Source organism: Thalassophryne amazonica, chromosome 14 (assembly GCF_902500255.1).
Source record: "Thalassophryne amazonica chromosome 14, fThaAma1.1, whole genome shotgun sequence".
Taxonomy (NCBI): Eukaryota; Metazoa; Chordata; class Actinopteri; order Batrachoidiformes; family Batrachoididae; genus Thalassophryne; species Thalassophryne amazonica.
Window position 1 is genome coordinate 17,090,764 of NC_047116.1, and position 13,429 is coordinate 17,104,192.

Genomic DNA, 13,429 nt, shown 5'->3' on the forward strand with positions numbered 1-13,429 from the left:
TAGTAAAATAATTGAGGGCACATTTAGGCCTTGAAATTAATACATAGTTTACAAGTGAACTTTTTCAAACTTCTTAATTTACACGCTTCATTTACCTCATTTGAATCTTGTGTGTGTGGGGGGGGGCAGAATGTCATGTGAGGTACAATCTCATTGTCTTTGCAGAATTAATTTTCCCCTTGTCAACAAAAGAGCTTTTAATTTGAATAAACGTTATTGAGAATACAACACCAAAATAAATGACACTTTAAATTAGCTATCATTGACAAACGTGATCCACACAGTGTTTTTCACGTTTGCATGTGAATGTTGGAAAAAAAAAAAAGAAGGAATGAAAATATCACTCACCTCATTTGATGATGGATTTTTATTGTCAATCATTCTATTTTACATGTTGATTTTAAGACTCTTGATGACGTTGCAGCATCAGACTCAGTTGTTTTAATATTAATGATAATAGTAATGTGAATTTAAATGTGCATTTCACATTTTACACCTGTTGTAAAACTGGTGGTGGTGGTGGGGGGCGGTGTTCATCATCTATTGACAAGATATTAATTTTCATATCAGAACATTTTTGAATAATTAAACATGATGCAGCACAGAGACACAGGTTCCACACTTCCACAGTTGGATCAATACAGTGAGTGGGTCAAAACAAATGTGAAATACTGACAACAATAAAATATGTCTGCTTCATAGAGTGACCTTTGACCTCTGGTCAGATCAAAGGTTTAGATTTGGATTTCAGGGTTAAGCCCCTCCCAAAATGCTTCACTTATGATTATAACAGAAATGGAACTCTCTGAGATGTTTGACAAAAACAACCAACAGTAAGTTCCTTAGGCTGCTCCCTTGTTTGCACGTGGGGTCGCCACAGCAAATCCAAGGTGAATCTGCATGTTGAATTGGCACAGGTTTTACGCCGGATGCCCTTCCTGACGCAACTCCACATTACATGGAGAAATGTGACGGGTGGGATTTGAACCCGGAACCTTCTGCACTGAAACCAAGCGCATTAACCACTTGGCCACCACCCCTGCTTGACAAAAACAACCAACATTCTTGGAAAATGATTATTTGCGTTGAAATGCTGAAACACTAAATGACACAATTGCTTTCGAAAATGATTCACTGTTTGAAAATTCTTGAAATACTAAATAAAAACTAGAAATGAGTCAGGAATGGAAAAATGTTCAAACCACAAAATGAAACAGTTGCTTCAGAAAATGATTCACTGATTCATATTCTTTAAAGCACTAAATTAAGGGTTTAAGAAACGTATTCGGTTTTAAAACACTTGAAACACTTGAAAATTTCCTTCAGAAAGTTGCGTTGTGTATTGAAATGCATAATATCTATAAACACAAAATAAGCCATTGGTTCAACATTTTCAAAACACACACACACGTGCATGTACGCACACAAAGCGGCTTCACCAAATGAATCACTGTTTCAAACTGGTTAAAAAATTAGATTAACCACATGCGTCAAAAAAAATGGGTAAATGTTTTAAACATATGACACATCAAATCATTTGAATCATTAAAAAATATTTTTTGAATTATATAAAGTAAACATTTAATTAAGAATGTCAGTCATGTTTTGAAACAAGAAATGAAACAAATGTTTTAGAAGGTGATTCAATATTTCAAAACACCAGACTAGCAATACAAAATAATACAAATTCTTCAGAAAAGGATTATGAAACTCTAAACACAATAAATGTTTCAAAATACTTTAACAATTGCTTCTGAAAATGATTCATTGTGCCAAAATGCTTGACACACGCACTTAAACGTAAAAATTGGTGTTTTAAAACATATGACCCACTTAAAAAAAAAAATTCAATAAAGAATTACAGTTTTGAAACACATGAAATGGTGTGAAACTATTACTTTAGAAAGTGATTAAATGATTAAATTAGTATAAGCATGAAATAAAATTTATTGCTTCAGAAAACGATGCAGCTTCATGGCAAGTAAAACACTAAAGGTAAAAGTGTTGATTTTAAAAAAACAATGAAAACATTACAGTAAATAAAATAACTGTTTCAGGAAAATATTTAATTTCTCAAAACACTGTAATAGCATTTATTTATTCGGCAGATAAAAATAAATAAATAAATACATTTTTTTATTATCTATCTTTTCCTTGTGAAGACAGAGACAGAAACAGAGACAGATTAATATTATGATGATGTTCTGGTCCTAGAGAGAGCTCTGCATCAGTGCCCTAATTGGCTGGTCACACAGGATGTTACACACACTCTAGGCTGTAGAAATATTCATTACAGTCATTTTGATGGATTTTACAAATCTGAAAATGCAGCAGCTTCTCGGAAAACACGCCAGCTGAGGAGCTCAGAACATTAAGACTGTGAAGCTGGCTCAAGTGAAGGGACACTGCTGGGTTTTGTTGCTTTTTGCTGAAATGGGTAAAATTTGGGGTTATCACTGGCATACTCTGAGATGAGACGCTCTTTGATATTCAACATTAGATTATTGGGGTGGGGGGTTATATTTTAAAATCAGCCCCAAACCACAGCGGGGAGCCTGAATTGAGGAAATTTGGAGCTTAGCCCGTTGTTGCCATTTTGCAGTAGGTCTCGTTGCCCGCTGCACCTATCCCGGTGTTCGTCATAATGATGGGCTGCCAACGGGAGAGACGATGTGCTATCTGTTAATCGTGGACCCCCCACGGTGGCGCGTGGACGACTCTCTGTGGGAGAAGCCATGATGGATACGTTGCTATAAAAGACAGAGAAAGAGCGATAAATGACATCATCCTGATTTCAACTGTCAACAGTCAGTAAAAAGTAGAAACAACCCAAAATAAGATACTTTCTTAGAATCACACAGAAATAATAATTTAAAATAAAAAAAGATGTGTCTGTTAAGTTGAGCGACACTTTTGGAGTTACTTTACACTATAATAGATTTGATTTAACACTATTTGGAAAGAGTCCATGTGCACTTGCTGCAGTGTTAATTTAACACTGTAAAGTTTATTATGTAAAAGCTATCATATGGCATTTTTATAAAAAATAAAATATAAACAAAGAGATAAGCTTTGAAACTTAGATCTAAGGTCACTCCAACATTTTATGCATGGATTTTCAGCGCATTCTCACGTTTTTGTTGTTGTTGTTGTGCACCCGCTACAAAAAGCACCCGATTTTCGAAACGACTTTTACGAGGTCTATTAGAAAAGAAACTGACCTTTTTATTTTTTTTCAAAAACTATGTGGATTTGAATCACGTGCGATTACATCAGACAAGCTTGAACCCTCGTGCGCATGCGTGAGTTTTTTCACGCCTGTCGGTTGCGTCATTCGCCTGTGGGCAGGCTTTGAGTGAGCACTGGTCCACCCCTCCCGTCGGAATTCCTTTGTCTGAGAACTTCCTGAGAGACTGGCGCTTTGCTTGATCAAAATTTTTTCAGAAACTGTAAGGCACATCCAAGTGGACACCATTCGAGAAATTCAGATGGTTGTTGGTGAAAATTTTAACGGCACACAGCCGCTCATCGCACGGCGCCACAGAAAAACACCTCCGTGTTGATAACCATTCATAAGATTCAGGCGGTTTTCGATGGCTTTCAGTCGAGTGAGTATCCGAGAAATTGTTTAACAGCTGGGCATGTTCAAACATGTCCTGTGAGACTTCCAACGGAGGTGTTTTGCTGTGAGTGGCTGGGTGCCGACGCGCGAATCCATCCGCACATCTTTCATTACAAAATCTCCTTTAACAGTGGAATGTCCGGATAAACTGCTGATCCCGACCTCTTCTGAAACTTCTCTGCTGTCTCACAATGTCCTGGGTCAACAGAGGCTTAAATTTGGAAGTTTTCAGCTCGAAACAGGCTGACGACGGCGGCTCGGGGCGCGGCGCCGTCCGGCACCGTGGGCTGTCCTTATAGCGATAGTAACACTCCTTAATCTCTCATCAGATGTTAAAATTTTCACCGAAATCCGTCTGAATTTCTCGAATGGTGTCCACTTGGATGTGCCCCACAGTTTCTGAAAAACGTTTGATCAAGCAAAGTGCCAGTCTCTCAGGAAGTTCTCAGACAAAGGAATTCCGATGGGAGGGGTGAACCAGTGCTCACTCAAAGCCTGCCCACAGGCGAATGACGCAACCGACAGGCGTGAAAAAAACTCACGCATGCGCACGAGGGTTCAAGCTTGTCTGACGCAATCACACATGATTCAAATCCATATAGTTTTTGAAAAAAATAATAAGGTTGAATACTTTTCTAATAGACCCTGTACATTTTGCTATTTACAATCTTCCCCTTCTCCTAACTCTAACCATAACCATAGCATTACTGTCTACACTCCCCTAACCATAACCCCCTAGACCCCCCATCACCCCACATTTTGCGCCTCTGTCCTGAAATCAAATTGTCCCCTGTTATGAAAAGCGCCACATATTTGTGCCCCCGTCATGAACCCATAGATTAATGTACTTTTCGTAATGCTGCCACAAACTGCCATTAGACTGGGTTGCGATTTTTATGATAAAGTCACTTCTTGAAATACCATGAATATAACAAAGAAAAAGAAAGAAATGCAAGGGAATAAAACACAACATGAAAACAAAGTAGATCAAATTTAAAACTTAACTGACATCGGGGTGAATGTGAGGCATTATTGTAAAGTGCTTTGAGTGTCTGATGCAGACGGAAAAGTGCGATATAAATTCAGTCCATTTACCATTTTTAAGTCTAAAGGACATTTTGACAACATAAAGTTGTACCTTTGTGATATTATAAAGCCAGTTCTTTTTTGTTTTCTGATAGAAGATGAAGTAAGTCCTACACTTCCATTCAGCAGTTTGGACACGCTTCCAGATTCAACTGAATGGGAAAGTGTGTCCAAAGTTTTGACAGATACTGTGTAAAAACCCTGAGGTCCTCAGGAAATCTTTGTGACGTCATAAAGCATGCAATCTAAAAAGGAACTGCTGTCTCAACCAGAAAAATTAATGGAACAATTTGCATAGATTTTTTTAAAGTTATTTCAGCTTAACTAGAGAGGTATTGTGGCATTTACTCAGAAATGCCTAAGTTGAAATAACTTTTAAAAAATCTATGCAAATTGTTCCATTAATTTTTCTGGTTGAGACAGCAGTTCCTTTTTAGATTGCATGAAGTTGAAATAACTTTAAAAAAATCTATGCAAACTGTTACATCACTTTTTCTCATTGAAATGCTGTAAAAAAGACAAAAGGAAAACGAAGAGGTAAACTTTAGACTTGGCTGTAAAGCTCTCTGTTGCTTCACAGGTAAATATTAATACGTATTTTTGATGAAAAAAGATCATTCTTGTAATACTGAAAAACATATATTGGAAAAGAAAGAGACAATTTAAATCAGTGGGATTATATGCATAGAGCTTTGTGATGCAATAAAGTCAGTTCCTGAAATACAGAAAAACAGTCAAAACAAATAAAAAAAGATGAACTTAAACTTGAGTCTAAGTCCTCTGTCGCATCATGTGTAAGATTTCAGTGATATAGAAACCCGTTCTTGATTTTTTAAGGGAAAATAAAGTCAGAAAGGGAAATAGTACATGTTGTTGCTGCTCATCTATCAGCTACCCCCACTGTTGTTCAGAGTTGCCACAACGGATTAGGTACAGAGCTGCATTGGGATTTGGCAGAAATTTTATACTGGATGCCCTTCTTGTAATTGGTAGCTGCATTTATATAACGCTTTTCCAGCTGCATCAGATGCTCAAAGTGCTCTACAAATAATGCCTCACATTCACCCCGATGTCAGGGTGCTGCCATTCAAGGCACTCACTACACACCGGGACCAATAGGGGATTAAAGACCTTGCCTAAGGGCCCTTAGTGATTTTCCAGTCAGGCTGGGATTTGAACTGAGGATCTTCTGGTCTCAAGCCCAATGACTTAACCACTAGACCATCACCTCCCCTACCTCAAAGTAACTTTGAAAGTTACTTTATTATTAACATTATACAGTTACATTTTACAATTACTTCATTAGCAGCTGTGGACAACTTGTCGGCACCTGCTGAATCTAACCATGTTAGATTACTAGTTACCTTATAAGTTACATAACTTATTAGTTGCAAGTTGTCAGCAGCTCCTAATAAAGTAACTGTATAAAATAACTAAGAAAGTAACTAATAAAGTAACTGCATAAAGTAACTGTATAAAATAACTAAAAAAGTAACTAATAAAGCAACTGCATAAAACTGCTAATAAAGCAGCTGTATAAAGTAACTGTATAAAATAACTAAAAATGTTTAACTAAAAAAGTAACTGCATAAAGTAATTGTATAAAATAGCTAAAAAAGTAACTAATAAAGTAACTGCATAAAGCTGCTAACAAAGTAACTGTATAAAGTAATTGTATAAAATAACTAAAAAAGTAACTAATAAAGTAACTGCGTAAAGCTGCTAATAAAGTAACTGTATAAAGTAATTGTATAAAATAACTGAAAAAGTAACTAATAAAGTAACTGCATAAAGCTGCTAATAAAGTAATTGTATAAAGTAACTGGATAAAATAACTAAAAATGTAACTAAAAAAGTAACTGTATAAAGCTGCTAATAAAGTAACTGTATAAAGTAATTGTATAAAATAACTAAAAAGTAACTAATAAAGTAACTGCGTAAAGCTGCTAATAAAGTAACTGTATAAAGTAATTGTATAAAATAACTAAAAATGTAACTAAAAAAGTAACTGTATAAAGCTGCTAATAAAGTAACTGTATAAAGTAATTGTATAAAATAACTAAAAAAGTAACGAATAAAGTAACTGCGTAAAGCCGCTAATAAAGTAACTGTATAAAATAACTAAAAAAGTAAATAATAACGTAACTTTTCAAAGGAACTGTGGCAACACTGTTCTTGAGACAGTTCTCAAGAGCAACACATGCAATCCCTGGTCTTCCTAGGCTGGTCTCCCAGACAAGTACTCATCAGGACCTGTAAAGCTGCTAATAAAGTAACTGTATAAAGTAACTAAAAATGTAACTGCACAAAGCTGCTAATAAAGTAACTGTATAAAGTAATTGTATAAAATAACTAATAAAGTAACTGCATAAAGCTGCTAATAAAGTAACTGTATAAAGTAACTGTATAAAATAACTAAAAAAGTAAATAATAGCGTAACTTTTCAAAGGAACTGTGGCAACACTGTTCTTGACACAGTTCTACAAGGAGCAACACATGCAGTCCCTGGTCTTCCCAGGTTGGTCTCCTGGACAAGTACTCATCAGGACCTACTCTGACTCACTTCTAAGATCTAATAGGATCAGATGTAAAATATTTTGGTCCAAGTCTGATGGGTCTGATGAGTTATAAAATTTTGCAGTGGAAGACTTTTTTTCTCTCCTGTAATGAGCAGTTGGTGTGGTTTTTACAAAGGAATCAAATTCATTCTAATCCTTAAACTGTTTGATAGCTGACAACAATCTAACGGCTGTGGAAACACATTAAAGTGGGTTATAACCATTAAGGGAAAGTCATCTGTTAATCTGCACCTCTCTGGGAAACAACGCATCCATCACGTGTTCCAATCTGACCCATCTTAACCACCTTGGCTGTTGATCTCTTGACCCCTGCATGGGTCAAAGGTCATCCAGTTCAAACAGCTATCAGGGCACTGCAGGTTGCAGCAGCCACCACAAAAATCTGTTGTTTCTTATCTGAACTCTTTGACCCCTCATTAACCTCCATCTCTAACACTTTGAGAGTTATCTCCTGCCACAGAAGAGGAGAAATCCTTTACAGCATCTGGTGGGTTTGTGCATGTGTGGGCCGGTGATAGAGAGCTGCCGCGCGTGTGCTGCATGCCGCGCTTTATTGAATGAACGGGTGAGTCGGTGACAGAGTGAGCGTGTCAGAGAGGGAAGCAGCTCTGATGTTTATAGAGATTAGTGTTCGTCCACAGGGTTGAAATCATTGTCGTAAAGAGGTCACATTGTGCTAAGTGTATTTTTGTCTATGTTACATTTAAACAAGCAGCAGTGGCCTTGGGGGGCGGAGCCACAATGCAGGCTTTGGAAATAAACAAACCTGACAAACAAGGAAAATGTAACTTCAACCACACCAGGTCCTAATTTCCATCATGCATGTGATGACAAGATTATTCTCTGCTGCAATCCCAGACATGTCCAGCAAACGCTACATAGGTACACAATACGAGTACATTAAGCAAAACAAAACTCTTTTTTTTACTGATCTAGTTAAGTTAATAAGCATTAAGTTGATAAGCATTAAGTTAATCAAATTTTAGCTAGTTTATCCTCATTATTTACCATTTTGATATGATGAGTTACAAGATGACAGCATTTATAGGTTTTGAGTTATAGTGTTAAAAACCTGGAGGGGTTGGACCAATGTGCCTATTCATTCAATCACTGCATTTTACAGCACACATGCATAGGCTTTTCTAAAATCTTTGGTTAATGTTATATATATCAAACATTCACATAATGCCACAAATCTGTGACTGCAAAATGCAGTAATTGTTCTACTATAAGTTGAATTTATGCCTGCAACAATTTGCTTTAAACTTCTGTGACACAAGTAGTGGTGACCTTATAGGTGCCAGACCCAGGGTTTGGAAATGAAAGAAAATGTAAAATATGTTCATTTCAAGATACATGTAGCATCAATTGCACCTGCTTTTAATTTACATAATGCATGGATTGTTCACTGCAACATATCCAGACATATCCTGCAGTTACATGATATATTAAATAAGAAAAAACAAAAATGTGTTTTTTGTGCTGATCTGGTCCATCATCATAACCCACATTTCAATCAGTTAGTTCTCATCATGTGCCCTTTTAATTCAGAAGCCTGCAAGTACACATGATGTATCATTTGTAGGTTATTGTGTTAATAACATGCATTGTACAGGGTGCATGCCTGGGATTTTCAAACCTAATTAAGTGGGTGCAATTCGAAAGTAGAGCTGCTTAAACACTGCAGACAACATCAACGTTGCAACGTTGAAATAATACTTTTGAAGAGTTTTAAAAGTAGAAAGAAGCATGAGAAATGAGGAGATAAAACCTTGAAGCACGCAGGTAAAACACAGTGAACTCGCGTTGCCAGTTAATTAGGCACACTTGCCAAAAATAAATGTAAAATAAATATAAGCTCCAAACGATCATTTAACCTCATCCTGGTGTGGATGTGCGAGGTTGGAGTCAGATATCTTGATTTAAATCTGCGATTGTGGAAGTTCACTGATGACAGGCAAAATATTAGAAATAACTCGATTCATAAAATCCCACGGAGAAGTTTCACGTGCCCCTTACTCCCCGTGCATTTGAGAGGTGCGTCAGTAAAGGGCATCCTGCGTAAAAGTTGCGGCTGCGGGGATCAATGAGTAAAAATAACTCAAACAAATCCGCCCATATTGATGGGAATTATAAATGTTCCTGCGTGCACGTGGTGGGCTCACATCAGTCCGTCTTTGTGACGCATACAGCTTTATGTGAGTCCATAAAGGCGGTGCCCGTTTGTGCGTGAACGCGCTCATTCTCATGCGCACCGGCGCCATCCTGATGGTCCTCTGGTGGGAAATGAGAGGTCCGTGCGCTGCGGGCGCGCTGATTACCGGCCCTCGGGGACCCTCCGTTTCCCGCAGTAATTGATAGTTAAGCGCAGCTCTAATCAAATCTAAATGCCGTCTGTCGGCGACACAGAGCCCCGTGGCCTGGAAAACCACTGAGGGCCTTTTGGAGTTAACTTGAGTTTAGCGCGTAAAAGAAGAGTTTCATTGTGTGGCCGCACAGAAGCTCCCCGTGTGAGTCACAATTTAGAGTCTCCGGCTCTGATTTAAAGTGACGCAGCTGGAGTTGTAAATCTGCAGCATGTTTTTTTTTTTTTTTTTTTTTTTTTTTTCAGATTGGAAGTCCGCTTTCACTCGGTGATGGACACTGAGGGGGACACCCTCCCTCCTCCTCTCCCCTAGTGGAGCGCGTGGTTTTGTGTGGTCCTGCGCACTTGTCCCCGGGTTTTCTCTCGCACCCGGTCTCCCCACCCTCCCCCCTCGCACCTGCGCCGCTCCCAGGTCCCTTCAGGAATGCGCTGGGGCTTGTAATCGCTTTTGTTGCGGGGCCATTGAGTTGTACGGCTGAGTGAAACTTCCCAACCTCACAGCGCGCCGGACGCTGAATGGGGCTCAGCGTGGGGCGCCTCTCCAACCGCGGCCGCTGCCAAATTCCTGCAGTGGCGCTGCACAATCACTCCCACACAGGCCCCGATACACCGCCAGGCAGCGGGGAGGGGGTCTGGATGCTGTGCATCCAAATTGGACCCCCCCACAAAATAAGAAAAAACAAATAGGGGAGGAGGAAGTTTTATATGTCAAATTCTGCTGGTTATTATCAATTCTGGATCATATGAAAGGGGAGACCGGGGTTAGATGTCACGCCACTCAGTAACTGACTGGATTCAGGATAGGATGCGCTCGATACGCCAAAAATACACAGCACAAATGGTGAATGGACTTCATTTCTATTGTGATTTGCCATCTAACGCAGATTCAGTGCCCAGCTAGCTGTATTTTTACCAACCCAGTCTCATGGATTGTCGTGATTCAGCAGCACAAAATATACATTAATCTACTGCTTTGTCATATTGTCACGAAAAGTGCAAAATTTTCTTCATGGCAGCACAAATTCATTCTAATTCATTCCGTGACGGGTGCACTTAATTAAAAGTGCAGGGGGGGGTGTCCGGATGGTGATGGTCAGGGTTAGGGGAAGGAGTAGGGTTAGTTTTTGGTTAAGGTTAGGGTTGGGGGTAGGAATAGGGTTAGTAATAGTGAGTTTAAAAAAAAATCACGAAAATTTCAATCATTTCCTGACGGTAGGACAAAAAAATAAAACGTGAGACTGGGCTGTTTTTTACCCTGTGTGTCTGTTAAATTGTGATAGCAGTGTTGTTTTCACTGGTGTGTGTGGATGATATAACTCAATAATAGCCAGACAGATTTCCTTCAAACCTGTTGGTAATATTGTATGGATAGATATAGGCAACCAGATTTGGAAGTAGTTTGTTCAAAGGTCAAGGAAAACATTATTCTCATGAAAAACACCTTTTTTTTTTTTTACTGTAGCTCAAAATAAATAAATATTCATACATATCCCACATACTTAAAACTACACAATATTGCACAAAATTGCCAATACTGCTTAAACTGGACATCCACACATCCTCTAATACTGTACATCCTTTAAATAATGTACTATATAATACATTCCTCAGTCTAATAATGTGAATTTTAGCATGTGTTTTCTTTTTTAACCTTATTCAGGACTTTGGAGTTCATTGGACCCCATGGCAATTGCTTTTTGTGCTCATGTAAGTCCTGAATAGGGTTAAAATCATCTGATGGGAACTTTTCATATGCAATGAACAGAGCAAGAATTTAATTGTGTTGCATAATTGCCTGTTTTTACTGTGCGCATGACAATAAAAAACTCTTAACTCTTAACTACTCCTCAGATGGAGACTGTGATGATGTCACCAACAACAGCACTATATATCTAACTAACTAACTAATTAAATACAATACTTTCACTTTTGATACACTGTGTGCTTCTTACCCTGTGTGCTGCTATACAATGCTGCTGGAATCTTAATTTCCCTAAGGGAGTCTTCCCAAGGGATTAATAAAGTTCTATCTAATCTAATCTAATCTAATCATAAATAAATAAACTCGCTATTGTTGGTTTCAAAGAATTATGTTATGTTGGATTTACTCAACAAATGCATTTTTTCAAAGTGTAATTGAGTCAGTTGTACTATTTCAATGAAGTTAACTCACTGGCTGGTCATGATGCTGGTACCCATTTACAGCAGGGTGGACTGGGACAATGTACGCTCTTAAAGCCCATAATGCTCAATGTTGGATATGGATAAATAGGGGAGCATACATGTCGGTATTTGTACCCATTTTGCAGATATGGACAAAACAGAGCAGTACTGGAAATCATGGTGCAGTGTACCCAAAAATCAAGAGGCACATTACAACTTCTTTGACTGTTGCCATGTTTGATGTTGTTAGAAATGTTCAAGACATGTTGCAGTGCCCTCTAATGGATATTTTCCTTAACGTCCATGCCAGTGTAAAGGACATGTAAAAGTATTTGTGACGGTTAGTCAGATTTACATATGTATGTAAATGGTGCATAAATCAGCTCTTAATCTGAATGAGTTGACTTTACCAGAAAATCACGTGGAAAACTGTTGTTTTAAAATACTTTCTTTGTACACAAGGTGAAAACTTTGACTGGGCGGAGTAGACCCAAACCTCACTGTAAAAAGAGTATGTGAAGTTAACGGAGAAATAGTGTGAAATCAAGACATAAAAAACTTTAAAAAGAAAAAGAATAGCGTACTGTTTAATTTTACAGCAATAATGTAGAAAATGTAGAACAAAACTGAACTGTGAATTTAACAGCACAAATATGTTGAAATAATCATATATCATTGTGGAATTTACAAATGACTGTAGTTTAAACACAGAAAAACTGTAATACCAAAAACTGTACAATACCAATACTTTACAGATGAGAATTTTCACAAATACAGTAAAATACTGATAATTAAGTTTGAAAAAAGAGGTGATGTGTCTGTTTAAGCTACATTTAAACAGTATGTTTTTATATCTGCAGTTGTGTTATTGTTGTGTAGTTTGCGTCATATGTTTTATGATGTCTTTCATGTGGTGTATTTCTGCTGTGCATAAATTGCCCTTTGAGGGACAAAGAATAAATTGAACTTGAACATTTTGAGGATATTTAAACATAAGGTGACCATTTTGGGGCAGCTCGGTGGCTTGGTGGTTAGCACCGTTGCCTCACAGCGAGAAGGTCATGGGTTCAACTCCCACCTGTGGCCTTTCTGTGTGGAGTTTGCATGTTCTTCCCGTGTTTGCGTGGGTTTCCTCCGGGTGCTCCGGTTTCCTCCCACATCCAAAGACATGCGGGTTTGGTGTATTGGAATCTTTAAATTGTCCATAGGTGTGTGAGTGGGTGTGACTGTGTTTGTTTGTGGCGACAGACTGGTGCCCTGTCCTGGGTGTACGACTGCTGGGATAGGCTCCAGCCTCCCGCGACCCGTGATTGGAGTAAGCGGTTGAAGATGAGTGCGTGTGTGGGTGACCATTTTGCAGAGATTTTATCTTCTAAATAGACAATCAAATTACAACAGGTTTACAATGTAAAATTTACATATTTTATCTAAAAACCATTTACATATTCACTGTAATTTTTACAGAATTCTCCTGGCAACCACAGCTGCCAGAATTTTTCTGTAAAAACAAGGAATTTTTGTTTTGTTTTGTTTTGCAGTGTTGTTAAGTTTCATGTCATGAAAATACAACTTAACTAGTCCAAACATACAAGTCTCCATACACTTTTTTTAGTA